This window comes from Phaseolus vulgaris, chromosome 11, assembly GCF_051622355.1.
Source record: "Phaseolus vulgaris cultivar YP4 chromosome 11, ASM5162235v1, whole genome shotgun sequence".
NCBI lineage: Eukaryota > Viridiplantae > Streptophyta > Magnoliopsida > Fabales > Fabaceae > Phaseolus > Phaseolus vulgaris.
The window spans coordinates 23603114-23622865 of NC_143508.1; positions in this window are offsets into that span (position 1 = coordinate 23603114).

Consider the following 19752-nt stretch of genomic DNA (forward strand, 5'->3'; position numbering starts at 1 on the left):
ATGGCTGTTCACAACAAGAAGGATGAGGGGAGAGCCCCCTTACTAAATTAGGTGGTCAAGGCGTGAGCATTGTACTCGCTAGCGACAAGCTTCAAGGTGTCAAAAACGATCCCCAACCCGGCCAAGGCTTTGCTTACCTCCCTATCGGCGGGAGATAGCTCTTCCAGGGTTTTGGCCCTGAGCAGTTTAGGGCGCTCCGTCCAGTAAAGGGGGAAGCCATCCAAAGCTGTGGGATCGTGCTTGGCGCTGCACACCCTGAAGAACTTCCCTTTCCAGTTCTTGTAAGAATTTTGGAAGAGGGAGAGGAAGATCCTGCCCGCGATCCCGGAAAAGCTTACCCAGAAGCTTTTCCCCTGCTTTTTCACCTTAAAGAAATGCAGGAAGACATCTACAGAAGGGGGGATACCCAGGTGTCCGCAAAGAATTTGAAAACCCCTCACGAATGCCCAGCTGTTGGGATGGAGCTGGGCGGGGGCAGTATTGATTTCAGAGAGGAGTTCCCGTTCAAAGGGAGTGAACGGGAGACGTACTCCTACGCGTTTGAACACGGTCTGGTACATGAAGAAGAAGGGTTTCCCTTTTCTAGGTCTGTCGTCCAAACAAACAGGTTCTCCAGGCCTGCCGGGACGGACGGATATGTGGGCGTCGTGTGTGCGGCAGAAGGCGTTAAAGTTGTACAAATGGGGATCCCCACGATGAGCTTCCAGGTCCTGGAAGGAAGTCAGGCTGGTGCATTCGCTCAGGAGCTCGTCGGGGGCCCATGGGTAGAAGGCTTTGTAGTTGGACTTGGGGGTCTTGGGGGAGGAATCAGGCTCCGCGTTTGTGCGCGCCATGGTGTAAATAAATAGCTGGAGAAAGAAGAGAGGAAAAAGGGTTTAGCAAGTGTAGCCATGGCAGGAAGGGGAGAGAGCCCCCGGAAACATCACCCACGCGAGAAAACCCAGAGGAGGAAGGAGAAGTGGAGAAACGCAGTAATGCATGAATAACAACAGTCCCAGGCAGTTCAATAAATCATATAATGCGACGAAAGGGAAGAGTCGTGAGTACTCGAAACCGTACCTTTGCTATCGGAGTGAAGGCAGTAGAAGAGCACAGGGAGGAGAGAATCGCAATTGCAGAGAAAAAGGGTTTGAAGGCGATGAACAGTGCGGAGATGCAGAGAGAATGAATGTAACAGTAGGGTGAGCGCGGGGTTTGGAGTAACTTAAACGTTACATTTCGCAACTCAAGAGGCGCTAACTAAGAGCCGTGGGATCGTGCCACGCGTCAAAGGATCAATTGCCCAAGGGAAACGCAAGGGTCTCTAGAGGCTGGCCGTGCGATAGGCCACGTGGCGCGCAATCAGTCAGTAAGAGCGCTCCTAGGGTTCAGAGAGCGTCACGTCAACAATTCGAGACTTGTTGAGTCAGCAGGGAATGACACGTCATCAGGATGGCACGTGGACAGCGGGGGCGAGGCTTTAGTCTTTGCGCTGAAGACAAGTCTTCGGCTTAAGACTGGGGGGCTTGTGTACCGTCCCGTATCCGGGCGTTGACTAAGTCAAGGTCAAAGTCAACGACCGGAGAGTCAAAGTCAACACAAGGCGTCACCTAGGTTGAGAGACGCCAAGTGCCAGCATCACCAAGAGGAAGCGTCGCCAGGACAAGGTGTCGCCTAGGTGATGGCGTCGCCCAACCAGGGCGTCGCCAGATCAAACAGTGCTAAAGCAAGGCAATCACGGTGTGGTTCCCCGATACCCATGGGTAGGAAAGATCATGGAGGGAGCAACGCCGTGGGGAGGCCTCAGGTCCCGATAACCCGGGGCAGTGATAAAGAGAAGGAAAAGGTGGCTTCAAGGCCATAGTAATAGTACCAGTGTAGGGCAGCCTGACTCGTGAAGTACTCCTGCCGCCCCAGAGACGCCTGTGGGACAGATACGACTCAAGAGGAAAGTCACGCCCAGGGTAACCGGGTGCAGGGTACAAGAGGAAGGCAGACACGCTCTCAAAGTAAGTGACTAGATAATTGGGGGCGTGAGTTGGCACCCAAAAAGTCACCCCTAGCGCAGTAGCACTCCCAAGCAGGAGGACTCACACGTAGAAACGTCCCTAGATGGGCAAAAACGCCCCCAGATGGGGTCACGGCGTCGTGAGGACCTCCACGTGTACGACAGTCATGCTAGAATAGAAACACCCTTTAGTCAGGTGCCAGGTAATTAAAGTCATTCAATACAGTTTCCCTTTCGAGCATTCAGGTGTTATAATGGCTCCCAAGCGTTTTAACGTCTTAAATGCGCTACGTTTTCTAATTAAATACGCTGATTGAGTGCGTTACATTTGTAATTAAAGGCGCTTTAAGGCGCTTTAAATGCTTGGGTAGTTTAAATAGCGCGGAGAATGCTGGAAAGAGGGTTGGAACTTTTGGCAAATTTACCAGAACTCTCTAGTTGCTTGCTCGTGCTTCAAGGTTACGAACAAGGGACTGGGAAATATCTTTGCCTGAGAGAGAGAACACAGACACACAATACACAGTTATTTTTACCACCTTCAGAGTGCCATACGCGGTGCTCAGAGATGGAGGTGAACAGTTTTGGTGTTTCTTGCTGGCTGACTTGAGCGTCGGAGTGCAAACGGCCGCTAGGGCGCCTCTTTGTCCTCTTTTTTGCAGGAATCTACAGGTAATCAATGGGAAGGAGTCCCTAGCTGACGGTTGAGGTCGCGCACGAAGACATCCCGGTCAACCGGACGGAACAAGTTTAAATAGCGCCGGGAATGTTGGGAACGGGGTTCGAACTTTTGGCTAATTTTCCAGAAACACTCAGGTTGCTTGCTCGAGCCTGAAGGTTTGCACAAGGGACTAGGGAAGGTTTTTAGCTAGAACGAGAAAATACACACTAGACACAGTTTCCCTTTGATCACCTTCAGAGTGCCATACGCGGTGCTCCGATACGGAGGTGCTTAGTTTTTTGGTGTTTCTTGCTGGCTGACTTGAGCCTCGGAGTGCAAACGGCCGCTAGGGCGCCCTTTTTGTCCTTCTTTGCAAGAATCCGCAGGTAACCAGTGGGAAGGAGTCCCTAGCTGACGGTTGAGGCCGCGCACGAAGACGTCCCAGGTCAACCGGACGGAACATCAACCTTTATAAACTTTTCTTTCACATAGTTCCAACAAACAAAAAAACCACACAAAAAATTTCTCATAATAGTGATTGTTTTACTGATTAACCATCCACATAGTCTGGAACTAAAAACTCTGGACCTTACACTAGGAAAGTACTATTTTCCAAAAAATTGATAGTTATATAGTGATATAATTGGATTTTGTTCTTGCCGGTTGACTCGTTCCGTCGGTTGACTCTAACAACTGTTACCACACTTCGGTCTTGCCTGAGAAATGTGCCTTCTTTGATCAAGAAACCTCTCACCTACAAAAGACAAAGGGGCGGCCTAGCGGCCGTTTGCACTTCGACGCTCAAGTCAGTATTAGGGCAAATAAACACCAAGTGTGTATATTAGCTTTAGTCTTAGAAATTCGTACCTTACTAGGGTTCTTAACACCCTTTATATAGACTGAAACTAGGGTTTACCTTTGTGCTGTTACCCTTGACTAGGGTTTCTTCGAGAATGCCCTTGCGCTGCTATTCATAGAATCTTAGCGTATCTGGTGCACGAACTTCCCTTAACTGGAGTGCAACGAATGACAAAGTGGCCGCTTGGTTACCAACTTGTGCACCTATTTTCTAGCGCCATTTGCTTTGTGGGTGCCTTAAGTATTCACGTGCCATGCATGCAACTTCCTTGGAAACCCTAACCCTAATAGGCCTTAACGCCCCCTAGGATTATCCACACGTGTTGCGCCTTCATGCATCATACACACTACGTGCAAGGATCCCTCGTGACTTAGGCTTCCCACATACCTGTTGTCTTTAACTGTTATCTTAACAAAACTCTAGGGCCCACCTTATATGCCCCTCTACAACGTCCTGACGACCGATGTCCGATCTTCTTCCCCTACTAGTGGGGTTCGATCTCGATCTCCAACATCGGGGTTTAGGATGCAAATATCAAAGACTAACCAATTCTCTGGTAGGTGAGTCTGGGCCCACCTCACGTGGCCCCCTTCCATTAACAAGCATCGGTGCACGATGTCTGAGGTCAGTCTCTGGGTCGATGATCGAGGACTGGTCAGGACACAAGCCCCCCAGTCTCGAGTTGTAACTTGTTTCTGTGAAGAGACTATGTGGTCGCACTGGACGACCTATTTGGCACTGGGTAACGGGTGTGAATAGTGCATTGAAGTGACATCTCATCAATTCTTCGTTGGTGAACGTACAAGTGTCGGATCAATGGTTGAGGCTTGTTGGCGCTTGAATTTGTTTGTGTACTGTTTAAACACTTTAACCCTTACTCTCTCACCACTGTTTCATCACCTTTTATTACGCGAACCTTCACTTGGCATCTGCGAAAGAACGCTCTCTTCTCTTCCAAAACTTCAAACCCTCGAACCTCATCACCCGAAAGGTATGATTTTTATTTCCCGATCATTCTGCCATTTATGATTTCGCTATTTGTAACATGATCATATCTGCCTGGGAATGTTTATGATTTATGTATCTCTCTGCACATTGATTTCTACTATTCATGCTTCGAGTCTTTGTTTTCTGGGTTTCTCCGGTTCTGTCGAGTTAAGCCACTTTCAACTTTCTAAAGTTTCTCTTTTTCTTCTCCTTTTTAGCTTTCTCATCCAAGATGACCAAACGAGCCAAACGAGTTCCCGAACCGACTTCTCCTTTAGACTCCAATTCCACTTTGACTTCATCTCCAATTCCAACCTCTTCCCCGGTTCCTCCTCCCCCTGCCTCATTCTATAAGTCCCTATATCGCTGGGCACCGGTGGACCTCTTAGAGGAAACATCCACGTTCATGACCCTTGGGAGCATAGCGGCTTACAGGAAGAAACAAACCTGCCACCCCTCGCGCGTTTTTGGCAAAGACCATGATAAGTTCGTGCAGGTAGTGGCTTGTCGCGTGGGTGAGCCAGTGTGCTCTGATGAAGCTTATGACTCTAACGACCCCTTATGCTTTATCTATTCCACCATCTTCCGAAGACTGGGGCTCCGTTTACCCATTACTCCCTTCGAACGCACACTTATGACCGAGGTGAACGTAGCCCTTGCCCAACTACATCCCAACAGTTGGGCATTCGTAAGGGCTTTCGCTATCCTCTGCTACAGCCTCAGCCTTACGCCGTCGGTAGACGTTTTTCTTTTCTTTTTCGAAGTTAAGGACCCTGGGAAAAAATTATGGGTCAACTTCAATGGGGTGGCGGGGTGGGTGCTTTTAACGCTCTTCTAACAATCATATAAGGGGTTCAAGAAGAACTTCTTTAAAATTAGGAGTAATCGGAGGGACCTCGATCTCCTCGATGGGTTTCCCTTGTATTGGACGAAGAAACCCAACCTTCAGAGACCCCGAAGTCTTGAGGACCTAGCCCCTCAAGAGCGGGGGGTGTGTGAGTTCCACTCAGGACTCCTTGCTCCCTTCAACACTTTGGAGTTGCTTAAACATGAGTTTAGCCCAAAAAGTCTTAAGACGTACATTGGTATTCCCTCTTACATCTCACCATCGCTTGCAGTCTCTCTTCGTTTTTTATACCCTGCGTTAACTTGTTGTCTATGTGCAAATATGGGCTTTAGTAACAACAAGAAGAAGAAACTGGTCGATCTGCTGGACAAGCGAAAGGCGGCCGCTACTGAGGAAGGCACATTTATGCCCATTGCCCCCTCAACCTCAGCTGCTCCTGCCCCTTGCCCAACCGAACCAGCACCCTCTATTGATAGGCCAGAAGGAATGGTGGCCGTTGACACCGATGACGAAGAGACATGCACCGACCTTGTCTTCAAAAGGTCGAGAGTTGATGAGGTCGTGGCTCCTTCGACTTCGGCATCGGGAGGGTTGCCGACCTTTATGGACCATCCTCCCAGCGCCTCCTCTCCACTCCCCCTTGCAGTGCCTGAAGGTGGAGGGGAGACTGTTCCCGAGGGCCAAGAGATGCCCTCCACTTCGCCACTTCCTTTGCTGCTCCAACAAATATTCAGTCGCTTCCAAGTTCAAGAGGTGGTGGAGGACCTTAGTGGCAATCTTCTTCGGGGCTGCATGGTTGATGTCCTTGGGGACCTCTTGATTGCCTTCAATCTTGCGCTCTATAGGACCCAAGAGGCCGAGGACCTCAAGGTTAGGGTGGCTAAGCTCGAGGAGGAACTGATCGTCAAGACCAAAGCCTTTACCAATTGTGAAACCGCCATATACTTGGAGCTGGCAAGCCTTCGCCAATCTGAGAAGGATGCCAAAAAGGCCCTTCATGATAAGGGCCAGGAGGCAGTTGAACTAGAAGCGAAAATCTTGCCTTTCCGTACCCGTGCGGTCGAGCTCGAGGATCTGGAGATGGAACTGAAGGGCAAAGTGGCCAATCTAGAGGAGAGGGCCACACAGCGCGAGATCCTTCTAGGGCAGTTTGAGGGTGAATTGGCTGAGAAAATCGAGTCCTTGGCTGGGACAATTGAGTCCTTCAAAAGGACAGAGGCGGAGCTCACGAACGATGTTATTGACGCTTATGGTGAGGGGTTCCAAGATGCCATTGCTCAGTTTGCCTGCGCGCACCCTGAGGTGGATCTTACCCCCTTTTGTGAGTCCAAATGCGTCGTTGACGGCAAAATTGTGCCACGATGATGACTCCATTTATAATTATGTTTTTGTCGACGAACAAACTTTCTTGCATGTGTACCTGTATAAGTATTTATCTTCTGCTTAACTGTTGCCTTTATTTGCTTCGCTCTCCATACAACGCCTCTGATTTTGTATGCTATTTGATCCTGCCGGTTGACTCGAGTGCAAGAGTCTTGCCACGTCAAAGGTATCTTCTCTCGATCAGCTTCGCACCACGCTAGCCTTCGATCTTCACGTCTCAATTCTTCGCGAGAACCTGAAGAAAACAAAGACACAGAATGGCGCCGTTGCGGCCGATCGCGCTTCGACGCTCAAGTCAGTGACGGAATCACCAAATACTAAGAGAGAAAAGCTAAACTCAAGGAACCGTGCAAATGTTCTCTCAGCGTACTCAAGTGTTCTCAAAAGCGTAAAGAAGTGTTCTTAAAAGCGTAAAGAAATGTTCTAAACGCGCGTACCTCAAAAGTTCGTTAGAGTTCCTTATATACCTGAGCACTTTCTCTCTCCTGACGGTTACACCTCTGGACACGTGGCTCACATCCAGCAGTACACGTGTCACCATCTGGAGCCACCTTCTACTTGAGCATCACCTCTACTCTTCAAGCTATTTGACTAAGTTACCCATGCGAGGAGTAACTACAACTTTCTTGGAGTGCAACCCCTTAAGCGGCGAGTACGGGGTGTCACCATGTACACCTTCTCTGTGGTCTCGCTTGCTGCTAACACAATCTGCTTCACTTGCACATCATGCATGTTCTGGTAAGCTGTTCCCTTGCCTCGACCTCTGGCTAGGGAATGATCATCTGATCACTTTGTCCTTCGTACAAGTACCCCTTGAAAGCCTTAAGCAAGCCTTCCTGATCCTTCAGCGATGTGCCCCTTTCGGTGGTCTCTAACCAATTGGTCGCCTAAAACTCGTATACGGCGACTATGACGCGAGCCTGGTGACCGCCGGGGTTATACATAGCAGAGATCGGAGAACGCCAAGCTAACAATTGGCGACTACACAAACTTCCCGATGTGCTTCCCTTCTGTCAGCCAGGTGTTCCGCTCAACACGTCTACATTATCGCTTGTTGCCACGTCATCACTTCTGACTACTTGATCGGTACACAAGCCCCCCAGTCTTAAGCTGAGACTTGACCAGCGAAAAGACTTAGAGGTCACGTCATCGCCAATCTACGTGGCACTGGTGCAGATTTCCATACGTCCGTACCCTCTGCTTTTTTGACGCTCTACCAACCTCTTTTTCCATCACTCGACACGTGGCTTCATCAACAGTCGTCTTCAACTATCGTTTGCGCTTCCGAAAACGTTCGAAAAACCCTTAAACCCTCTGCGCTTCCACTGTTCCATCATCTTTCTTCACTCTCAAGCATTCCAAGCGCTTTCTCTGCGAACCACGAAGCTTCTCGTCTCTCTCAATCTCCAACTTTCTTCAACGCTCATCCGATCACAAAAAGGTAACCCTTTTACTCCTTCTATGGATATTTGCTGCATTTTAATCGGTTTGCATCATCCATTATCTGTCTGAAGCATACGTTGTAGGCTGTTTTTTCCTTTTCTCCTTTTCTCGTAACTTAGGGCTTCATCCTTCATAACGTTTATCCCAGCGAACCTTTATTCGTTCACTCTGTCTTCTTCATCCTCAATCGAGTCGTTCTCTGTTATCCTCATTTCATCCCTTTCTCTTTCCTTTGCAGTTCCTGCGATGGCTCACACGAAGTCCACCGCGAACCCTCATCCTTCATCACGAAACCCTCCACCCCAAGCGCGTAGGGTTGCCCTTGGGGCAAATCCTCCACCAGCGCACAACCCATCACGAGCCTCTGGTGCTCCCTCTACTCAGGCTGAGAGGCCTACCTCTTCTCACGCCAATCCCACTCAGGCAACTCCACCAGTCGCCGGAAGAGCCTCCTTTCCTCCGCAAGACTACAAGGAGCTCTACCCTTGGGCCACCCCAACTTTACTAAAAGAGACCTCTTCAATAAACACCGAGTTGGGCGTGCACCGACTGCGGAAAGGAGACCAATCCGACCTCTCCTTCCACAAAGAGCACGATAGCAAAATGATCGTGCTGCCCTGCCTCCCGGGGGAACCAATATGCGCGGATAATAAGGGGAACAACGGCGAGTTGTTCTGCTTTATCTACACGACATTCTTCAAGAAAGTGAAGCTTAGGCTTCCTTTTACCCGCTTCGAGAGAGAGCTACTGACCGAGATCAACATCGCCCCTGCCCAGCTTCATCCCAACAGCTGGGCGTTCGTGAGGGCGTTCCAAATCATCTGCGCACACTTGGGGCTGCCGGCTTCAGTGGATGTCTTTCTTTTCCTGTTCGAGGCCAAGAATCCCAAAGATCGCCTCTGGATTAGCTTGAACAGGATTTCTGGGAGGTCAATCCTCTCGATCTTCCAGCAATCTTACAAAGACTGGAAGGGGAAGTTCGTCAAGGTGTGCCAAAACGACCAAGACCCTTCCCTGCTCGACGGCTTCCCCTTGTACTGGGTACACAAGGGGAACAAAGACTCTAAAGAAAGCTTCAGGAGGCCAAGGAGTCCTGACAATATGGGGGAGTTAGACAAATATCTCTGCCTCTTCTGGAAGAGTGTGGGTGCTGCCAACATCACCCTTCCCACCGCCTCCATAATCACTTTCGAGTTCCTTGAGGACCAACTCGAAGCTCACATAGGTTAGCTCCTGCCCCAGCACCAAGTCTTTCACTTCGAGTTAACATTAACTTAGCGTCTTCACCACTATATTTTTGGCATTTCATTATTCTGTGTTGACTCCGATCTTTCATCCATGTACTGCTTGTGTTATCTTATATGAATGCGCTTGCATGTTTGGCTTCTGCCTTGGTTGCTCATCTGTTCTTTATCTTGCGTAGATAATATGTTGGGCAAAGGGAAACTGGCTGAACTGAGGGCGATCGCCCGGTCTCATAAGCTCGCGGCGGGCTCCCAAACCGTGCCCAACTCAGTGGTGGAGATCCCCGCTGCTCAAGGCAAGCATCCTCCCCGAGGTGCAACCTCTTCCGGGGTACTACCCGCCCCTCAAAGGAAAAAGCTGATCTTGAGGAAACCAAAGAGGAAAGTTGCTCAAGTGGTGCAAGAAGAAGAAGAGGATGAAGAAACCACCGAGGATGGCCTCGTTAACAAGAGGACAAGGGTGGCCCCTTCTTCACTACCTGCAATCCAAACACCAACACCGCCCTCACCTCCAGCTCTACTACCACCAGTCCAAGCGACGCCCTTAGCCGTCGCGCCCCCAGTGGTCGAGAGCAGCGACCCAAACTTCATAGAGAACCCTACAAGCGCCTCCACGCCATTCGTATCTGCCTGAGAGGGTCCTCCTTCAACCACTTCTATTGCTGGGGCCGCACCAGGAGGAGACGAGGGCGCTCATAACTCGCCGATACTCATAACAGAATCTCCGACCTCACCACCACACCAGGAAGCCTCCCTTGCCCTTCAAACTCAAGAGGGTGGTGGTGAAAGTCAGCACCAAACTCCTCCAGCACCTCCACCAACAACAACCTCAAGCCTCCCAACCTCCCTCGAAGAGATCTTGGGGCCCTTCACAGCTAAACTGAAGATGATGGCGGAGGATCTCCCCTTGATTGTGTCGAAAGCCGTGAAGGCCTCCCTCAAGAAGCTCCAAGAGGAGAACTCAGCGCTCAAGGAGTCAAATCTGATTACGAGGGCTGAGGCTGAAAAGCTCTCGTGCAACCTGCTAATGACCGAGTTGGAGCACTCAAGGCTGGAGGATGCCATGGACGCGGAGCTAAGAAGCACGCGCAAGGAGGCCTCCGACCTGCGCCAGAAACTGCACCTCCAAGTCCAAGAGAAGATCGACTTGGAAAGCAAACTTGTCCCTTACAGGCTCAAGGTGGCAGACTTGGAGGCTGCAAAGAAGGCGGATGCGACCAAGATGGAAAACCTTGAGAAAAGGTCAGGGGATCGGGAGGTGCTCCTTGGGAAGGTTGAAAAGGAGAGGGACGATGCCATTGCTAAGCTCGCCAAAGCTCAAGAGGAGGCCACGAAGATTGCTGCGGAGTTGGCCCAGGCTCGGGACGAAGGCAAAAAGGCTACTGAAGACCTTGCTCGAGCTCGCGAGGAAACCGAAGAGCTGAAGAAACAAACACAAGAGCTCGAGCAAAGCACTGCCCAAGTCCTCACCGCCGGGTTCGACGCCGCTCTGGAGCAGGTTGCATGCCAATACCCCGAGCTCGAGCTCTCTATGGTGTCAATCTGCAACAAGGTGGTGGATGGGAAGATCGTACCTTCTGAAGACTAGCTGCCTCCCTCCATCACCTTGTTTTTGAAACTTGGCGCTCATCTTTTATTTGTAATTTCCGTTTATGTAACTGTTTATGTATGTATGTAAACTCAAACAGCCACTTCTTGTACAACTTTAACTGTTGAAATGTTGTTTTCTGACACTTCGCTTTAAATGCTTCTTACTTGCTGTGTGGTTAATCAACATAACCGGTGAGACTCGCTTAAACAAATTAACTCAGCGATACTTCGGGCTTAACCATTCACTCACTGCTTTGAACTTGAGCAAACTTTTAATCTTATAACAATTTATCGAACTGTTAACTCAAAGTAAAACTTGAGCAACTATTAACTCTTAAGCGATGACATTTAATATAACTTGCAAACTTAAGGCAATAAACCTTGACGTAAGTTACTTACTAGACAACAGGTGTTAACTAAAACTGGTATCACAATACAATTTACCTGATCTTCCTAGCAAAGTGAGCCCTTATTCTTGTCATCGCCTGGAACTTTTCTGATCGCCGTAGGGTTCTGGCGATGTGAACTTTCTTGCCTTCATAACTTGACCATTGTTCCCTCATCTGGGGGTAGAGGCGCCTTTCAGATCCTTCTCTACGTCCCTAAGTTTCAGAACAATGATCTGGTCTTACTGGGTCAATATTGATGTTTCACTTAAAGGGGAAAAGGCATTTTTCTTCCCTTCCCACCGTTTAAGGTCACGAACACCCCTGACTTTTCAGTTCATCTTGCCTGAACTCACTCTAAGGTGAGAAGGACTTTTTCTTGCCTGCACTTGCTCAAAGGCAAGGAGGACTTCTTCTATTCTCGCCTGCACTCGCTCAAAGGCGAGGAGGACTTGTTCTTGCCTACACTCGCTCAGAGTCGAGGAGGACTTTTCTCTTACTCACCTGCACTCGCTCAAGGGTGAGGAGGTCTTTTTCTCTTTCTTGCCCCAAGATGCACGAGAGTGTTGAGGTCTTTAGTCATCACTGGTGCCTCCGATGCCGAAAGACGATGAGGACTTTAAAACTTTAACTACTGCCGCCGATCGCCGAAAAACGATGGGGACTTTAAAACTTTTAACTGATGCCGCCAATCGCCGAAAAGCGATGGGGACTTTAAAACTTTTAACTGATGCCGCCAATCGCCGAAAAATGATGGGGACTTTAAACTTTTAACTGAGAGCATGCGATATAACTTTGAACTTGCCTTAAATCACGTACGAGTGATAAGGTCTTTTTTCGATTCTAAAAACTTTCAACATAAAAGGCATGCAAACTCAGAAACTTAAGCTTGGAAACTCTTCTTTATTGGGTGGCCTCATTAAAAACCCTCCTTAGGGAAAAAAGAGTGCCCCCTTCAAAACTGTTTTAACAGAAAGCTTGTAAATCTCTTCATGTTCGTTTTTACTTACAAAGCTTTAACTGTAATATAACTTGAGGCGTGTGGTGTTCCAGGTGCAAGGAATCGCCCCTCCTTCTAACGTCTCTAAGCGGTAGGCGCCGTTTCCGAGCACCTCGGTTATTCTGAACGGTCCCGTCCACTTAGGAGATAACTTGTTCTCCATCTCGTACTGATGGGCCTTCCTCATCACCAGGTCGCCCTCTCTAAACTGCCTTTGCATTACCCTGGAGTTGTATCTTCGTTGAATCCTCCTTTTTACTGCCTCGGCTTTTACTCTTGCCTCCTCCCTGACCTCATCCAGTAAATCCAGATTCAACCTTCTTTCTTCATTCGAGTCTTCCGCCACAAAGTTCTGGAATCTCGGCGAGCTCTCCTGGATTTCAACTGGAATCATCGCATCACATCCATAAACCAAGCTAAACGGGGTCTCGTGGGTTCTTGACTGCTCAGTGGTATGGTACCCCCAAACTATGCGGGGTACCTCTTCAGCCCACGATCCCTTAGCTTTCTCTAGCCTTCTCTTTAAACCTCTCAGCAACACCCGATTGGCAGACTCTACTTGGCCATTTGTCTGTGGGTGCTCGACGGATGCAAACACCTACTGTATTCCCACCTCTTCGCATAGCTTATTCAACAGGTGACTTGCAAACTGAGTTCCATTGTCCGACACCAGGTGCTTAGGCACACCAAATCGGCACACGAGATTCTTCCACACAAAGCCTTCGATCTTGTGTGCGGTGATCTGGGCTACTGGCTCTGCTTCGATCCTCTTGGTGAAGTATTCAATCGTCACCACCAAGTACTTCATTTTCCTGACCGCCAATGGGAAAAGTCCAAGAATGTCAATTCCCCAGGTATGAAACGGCCAAGGGCTGTAAATTGACTTCAGCTCTTTTGGAGGTGCCTTGTGCCAATCGGCGTGCTGCTGACATTGCTTGCAACATTGTGCATACCTCTTGCAGTCTTCCCTCATCGTTGGCCAGTAATAACCTGCACGGAGAGTTCTTGCAGTCAGAGCTCGTCCCCCGACGTGACTCCCACATATACCTTCATGGAGCTCGGCCATAATTCTAGTGCATTTTTCTCCGTGCACACATTCTAGGAGTGGGTGTGTAAACCCAAACCTGTACAGCTCACCATCGATCATGGTGAACTTGCTGGAGTTCTTCTTTATCTTCCTAGCCTTCGTCGGATCCAGCGGGAGAAGGCCATCTGCCAGGCAGCGCTGGTATTGCGTTATCCTTGTGTCTGACTTATGCGTAGCTCAGACCTGCGTCATGTTCACCCTCTCCCTCCGACATGCTCTTATTCTCGGCGATCTCAAGGTCTCCTGGGTCAAGGACCTGTGACTCCTCGCCGCTTTCTCCGTCGACTTGCTTATCTGAAGAACCAGGTGGTCTGCCACAAACGCTCTAGGCGTCTTTAGAGTTTCTTGGATACCTGTCCTCTGCCTACCCCCCTTGCCCGAACTGGCGAGCTTGGCTAGCAAGTCAGCTCGGGCATTTTGCTCTCTGGGCAAATGCACCACTTCAAATGAGACAAAGGAACTCTTCAACTCCTGCACATACTCCAAGTAAGCCGCCATTTGTGGATCCTTGGCCTGGAACTCGCCTATTACTTGTCCCGTGACTAAAAATGAGTCACTCTTGGCCATCAACACCCTAGCCCCCATCTCCTTAGCCAACAAGATTCCGGTGATCAACGCCTCATATTCTGCTTGATTGTTGCTAGCTTTAAAGGCAAACCTCAGGGACTGTTCTATCAGCACGCCGTTGGGCCCTTCTAGAATGACTCCAGCACCGCTACCCTGCTGGTTAGACGATCCGTCAACCGAAAGCACCCAGCAAAAATCGTCCCCCTCAACTCGCGCCGCTTCCGACCAGAGCACGACCACGAAATCAGCAAAAATCTGCCCCTTGATCGGTCCTCGGGGCTCATATTTGATGTCGAACTCCGACAGCTCCACTGCCCACTTCACCATTCTCCCAGCTACATCAGGCTTCTTCAAGACTTTCTGGATGGGCAGGTCGGTCATCACCAACACTGTAAAACTGTGGAAATAGTGGCGCAACCTCCTCGTCGAAAATACTACTGCCAGCGTAGCTTTCTCCAAGGCCTGATACCTTACCTCTGGGCCCTGCAACACCTTGCTGACGAAATAAATAGGCTTCTGGGCCTGATCTTGATCTTGGGCGAGCACCGCACTCACCGCCCTCTCAGTTACAGCAAAATACAACCTAAGAGGGGTTCCCACCAAAGGTTTGCACAAAACCAGCGGGCTTGCCAGGTATTCTTTAAGCTTCACGAAGGCTTCTTCGCATTCCTTCGACCAGACAAACTTGTTGTTTCGCCTTAAGCATTGGAAGTACGGACGACCTTTCTCTCCACTAGCTGATACGAAACGAGACAGGGCGGCCATCCGACCTGTAAGCTGCTGCACCTCCTTCACGGTAGTCGGGCTCCTCATCCCCAAGATGGCAGCACACTTGTCAGGATTTGCCTCTATTCCCCTTTCAGTTAAGAGGAAACCTAAGAACTTCCTCGCCTCCACGCCAAAAATGCATTTCTCGGGGTTTAGCTTTAATCTGAACTTGACAATCGTGGTAAACAGCTCCTCTAGATTTGAGACGTGCTTGCTTTTCTCTAACGAGGTCACGACCATATCATCTACATACGCTTGCACATTCCTTCCCAGCATCGGTGCAAGTACCTTATCCATCAGCCTTTGGTACGTGGCCCCCGCGTTCTTCAGCCCGAAGGGCATCACCTTGTAACAGTAGCACGATCTCTCAGTCATGAAGGCAGTTTTCTCTTCATCCATGGGATGCATCTTTATCTGGTTATACCCCGAGAAGGCGTCCAGAAAACTCAGCAACTTGCACCCTGCTGTGCTGTCGACCAGGGCATCTATGCTTGGCAAAGGGTATGAATCCTTTGGACAAGCCTTGTTCAGGTCTGTGAAGTCGACGCACATGCGCCACTTCCCGTTGCTCTTCTTCACCAGTATGACATTAGCTAACCATTCAGGGTACTGGACCTCCCTGATATGGCCTGCGACGAGGAGCTTCTGCGTTTCATCCCTAATCTCCTGTCTCCTCTCCTCATTAAACTTCCTTCTTCTCTGTCGCACTGGTCTGACCTGTGTGTCCATTGCAAATGGTGACACAAGAAGTCGGGTTCAATTCCCGGCATGTCTGAAGCAGACCATGCAAAAGCATCCAGATGCCGTTCTATCACCTTGGCGATCTGGTCTTGGAGCTCACCTTCCAAAGATCTTCTCAACTTGAAGACCTTGCCCCCGATCTCCCTCTCGAGCCACTCCTCGACGGGTTTGGGCCTGGTTTCCCTGGCGATTCCCGATTCCCTCGCTTCCTCTGGGCGGTTTCTCGCTTCTTCTTCCCGTCCAACGCTCTTTCCCTCAACCTCAGCGTCTATCATGGTGACATCGCCTCCGGCGGCCACTTCCATCGCCGCATCAACAACTCGCCATTCTGTTGACCTGGGCTTCACACCGGGAGGCGGTGTCGTGGTGATGTAACTCACTGACCTTTTATTCTTGAGGCTATTTTCATAGCACTTTTTCGCCTCCTTCTGGTCAAATCTGATGGTGATCACCACCCCCTCCATCGATGGCAGCTTAACCTTCATGTGCCTGGTTGAGGGCACAGCTCCTATTCTGTTGAGGGTCGGCCTTCCCAACAGAATGTTATACGCTGAGGGGGCGTTCACAACGAGGTACTTGATCTTCTCCGTCCCCGAGGCCACCTCATCCGTGAACGTTGTTCTCAGCTCAATGTACCCCCTGACCTCCACCTGATCGCCAGCGAACCCATATAAGCATCCTCCATAAGGTCTTAGCTGGTCAAGAGGTAGTTGACACTTGGTGAAAGTCGGCCAGAACATCACATCTGTCGAGCTTCCTTGGTCCACCAGCACCTGATGGGGACCTTCCTTCCCGCCGTGACTAGCGAGACAACTATGGGATCGTTGTCGTGAGGCATAACGTCCCTGAGATCCTCCTTTGTGAACGTAATGTCCACATATGGCGAGTGATCTTCAAAGACATCTACTGCTATCACAGACCTTGCATACTTCTTCCGCTGTGATGCAGTGCACCCACCACCTGAGAAACCTCCGGCGATGGTGTGGATCTCGCCATGAGTGGGCATCTCATGCTGCTGACCCTCACCACTCGCCGGCTGAGAGCTCGACGCACCCCCTGCCCTCTTGTTCAGCAGGTAATCATTCAAGAAGCCGCTCTTGACCAGGTCGTCGAGCTGGTAACCCAGGGCCAAACACGAATCAAGGGTGTGACCAAAACTCTGGTGGAACTCACACCAGGCGTTTGGCTTTGGTCCTAACACCTTGTCGCCAACTTTCTCAGGCGCTTTAAGCCTGGCTGCTATGTTGGGAATGGCGATCAGATCCGCCAACCCCATGACAAACTTGTACCTTGGTGGGCGATTAAACTCCCTGGGGCGCCCTGGGCCCCTTCCCTTGTTTTTCTTTGGATCATAAGGATGGCGAGTCCTCTGATCCTTCTTAGCCGCCACCATCTCCAGCACCCTCTGCGGCCTAGCGGGTGCCACGCTCCCTCTCTTTTCGGCGACTTCACTTTCGTCGGCGATGTGGGCCACAACAAGTCGCCTAACTTCAGCAAACGTGGCGGGGTGGGCCCTAATCAGCGCCTCACAGAAAGGTCCCGACAGCACGCCCTTTTTGAAGGCGTATACCAACATCTCCTCGTCTTTAGCAGGCGAGCGGACCATCTGTGCTCCAAAACGATTCAAATAGTCCCTGAGGGACTCTCCCTGGTACTGCCTCACATCGAACAGGTCATAAGACACCCTAGGTGGCGCCTTGTTCACAATGTACTGGTCGACGAAAAGCTTCGAAAACTGCTAGAAATTGGTTATGTGACCTGTAGGCAAGCTAACAAACCATTCCAGCGCTGTTCCCTGGAGCGTGCTCACAAACATCTTGCAATAGAAAGCATCTGAGCCTCCTGACAGCATCATCTGCGTGTGGAACGTAGTGAGATGTGCTTCAGGATCCTCCACGCCGGTGAAAGAGGCTTTCACAGGTACCACGCTCGCAGGGATCGGCGTGTCCGTGATCGCCTGAGCAAACGGCATTGGGAAAACGCGCGGTGGCGATGACGGCACAACTTCTTCAACAATTGTGCGTCCTCTTTGCTCCTGAAGAGCTTGACGCAATTCCTCCGTGACCTTGCTGAGCTCCTCATTCCTGGCTTGAGAGGCGACCAGGTCTTCATGCATCTTCGCCTGCTCTATGCGCGATGCCTCCACATTTTCTTGCAACACGCGCATGATCTCCATCATTTGCGCCATGGTCATGGCGCCTTCTGCAGCAGCTGGCACAACGGGACTGGAACGCGTACTTCTCATCTTTCTCATGAAAAATCAACAAACCAAACCTTAGCGAACAAAACCTTCACCAGCGAAACGATCGATCCAGCGATCAATCTGTCAAAACTTCGTAAACTCCAAAGAACTTCCAAGAATGCAATCACAACAGAAAAAACCTCCACAGAAACTTGCAACCTTGACACGAAACTACCGCTTCTCCTCCAGAACTCCCGATTCACCGGTCAGAAACACGAACGAACGGTAAAAACTTCAACTCACCGATTGAAACTCACGCAAGCGGTAAGAAACCTCAATCCACCGATCGAAAGCTCAAACAAGCGGTGGAAAAATTCACACTACCGACCAAAACTTCGAACGAACGGTGAAAAACGCCGATACACCGAATGAAAACCCAAACGAACGGTGGAAAACGTCGAAAATGGTTGCACCAGCACACAACCACACAAGAATCTCAGAAACTTCAAGAACTCACGCTATGGATGGGAAACACGTTTTACACGACCCCACGGTGGGCGCTTGATGATCCTGCCAGTTGACTCGAGTGCAAGAGTCTCGCCACGTCAAAGGTATCTTCTCTCGATCAGCTTCGCACCAAGCTAGCCTTCGATCTTCACGTCTCAATTCTTCGCGAGAACCTGAAGAAAACAAAGACACAAAATGGCGCCGCTGCGGCCGATCGCGTTCCGACGCTCAAGTCAGTGACGGAATCACCAAATACTAAGAGAGAAAAGCTAAACTCAAGGAACCGTGCAAATGTTCTCTCAGCGTACTCAAGTGTTCTCAAAAGCGTAAAGAAGTGTTCTCAAAAGTGTAAAGAAGTGTTCTAAACGCGCGTACCTCAGAAGTTCGTTAGAGTTCCTTATATACCTTAGCACTTTCTCTCTCCTGACGGTTACACCTCTAGACACGTGGCTCACATCCAGCTGTACACGTGTCACCATCTGGAGCCACCTTCTACTTGAGCGTCACCTCTACTCTTCATGCTATTTGACTAAGTTACCCATGCGAGGAGTAACTACAGCTTTCTTGGGTCTCGCCTGCTGCTAACACGATCTGCTTCACTTGCACATCATGCATGTTCTGGTAAGCTGTTCCCTTGCCTCGACCTCTGGCTAGGGAATGATCATCTGATGACTTCGTCTTTCGTACAAGTACCCCTTGAAAGCCTTAAGCAAGCCTTCCTGATCCTTCGGTGATGTGCCCCTTTCGGCGGTCTCTAGCCAATTGGTCGCCTAAAACTCGTATACGGCGACTATGACGCGAGCCTGGTGACCGCCGGTTATACATACCAGAGATCGGAGAACGCCAAGCTAACAATTGGCGACTACACAAACTTCCCGATGTGCTTCCCTTCTGTCAGCCAGGTGTTCCGCTCAACACGTCTACATTATCGCTTGCTGCCACGTCATCACTTTCGACTACCTGATCGGTACACTATTCGACCTCGGAGTTAATACGCAAGAGGAAACGTATGTCGCCCCCCCTTGATGTTTCTAACCCGAGTGAACGGTATTTTCGCAATTTCACCCTTGCTGTATAAAGTTAAGGGATAGCTAACCTCGACCTTGCTACAAGAGTCAAGGAGCGAGTCTTTGGTATCCGAACCATTCTTCTCTTTGCCTTGGTGAACTTACACGAGAGGGGCTTATTGGGAAGACCAAACTACCTCTGCTTTGTGCATATCACTTCAAGGAAAGAGGTTCCTTTAGTTTAGCGAACCATGCTATTCTTCGCCTTGGTGAACTTAGACGAGAGGGTCTTACTGGGAAGACCAAACCACCTCTGCTTCTCTGTGTATCACTTCAAGGGAAGAGGTTCCTTTAGTTTAGCGAACCATACTATTCTTCGCCTTGGTGAACATACACGAGAGGGGCTTATTGGGAAGACCAAACTACCTCTGCTTCTCTGTGTATCACTTCAAGGGAAGAGGTTCCTTTATTTCAGCGAACCATACTATTCTCGGGCTTGGTGAACTTAC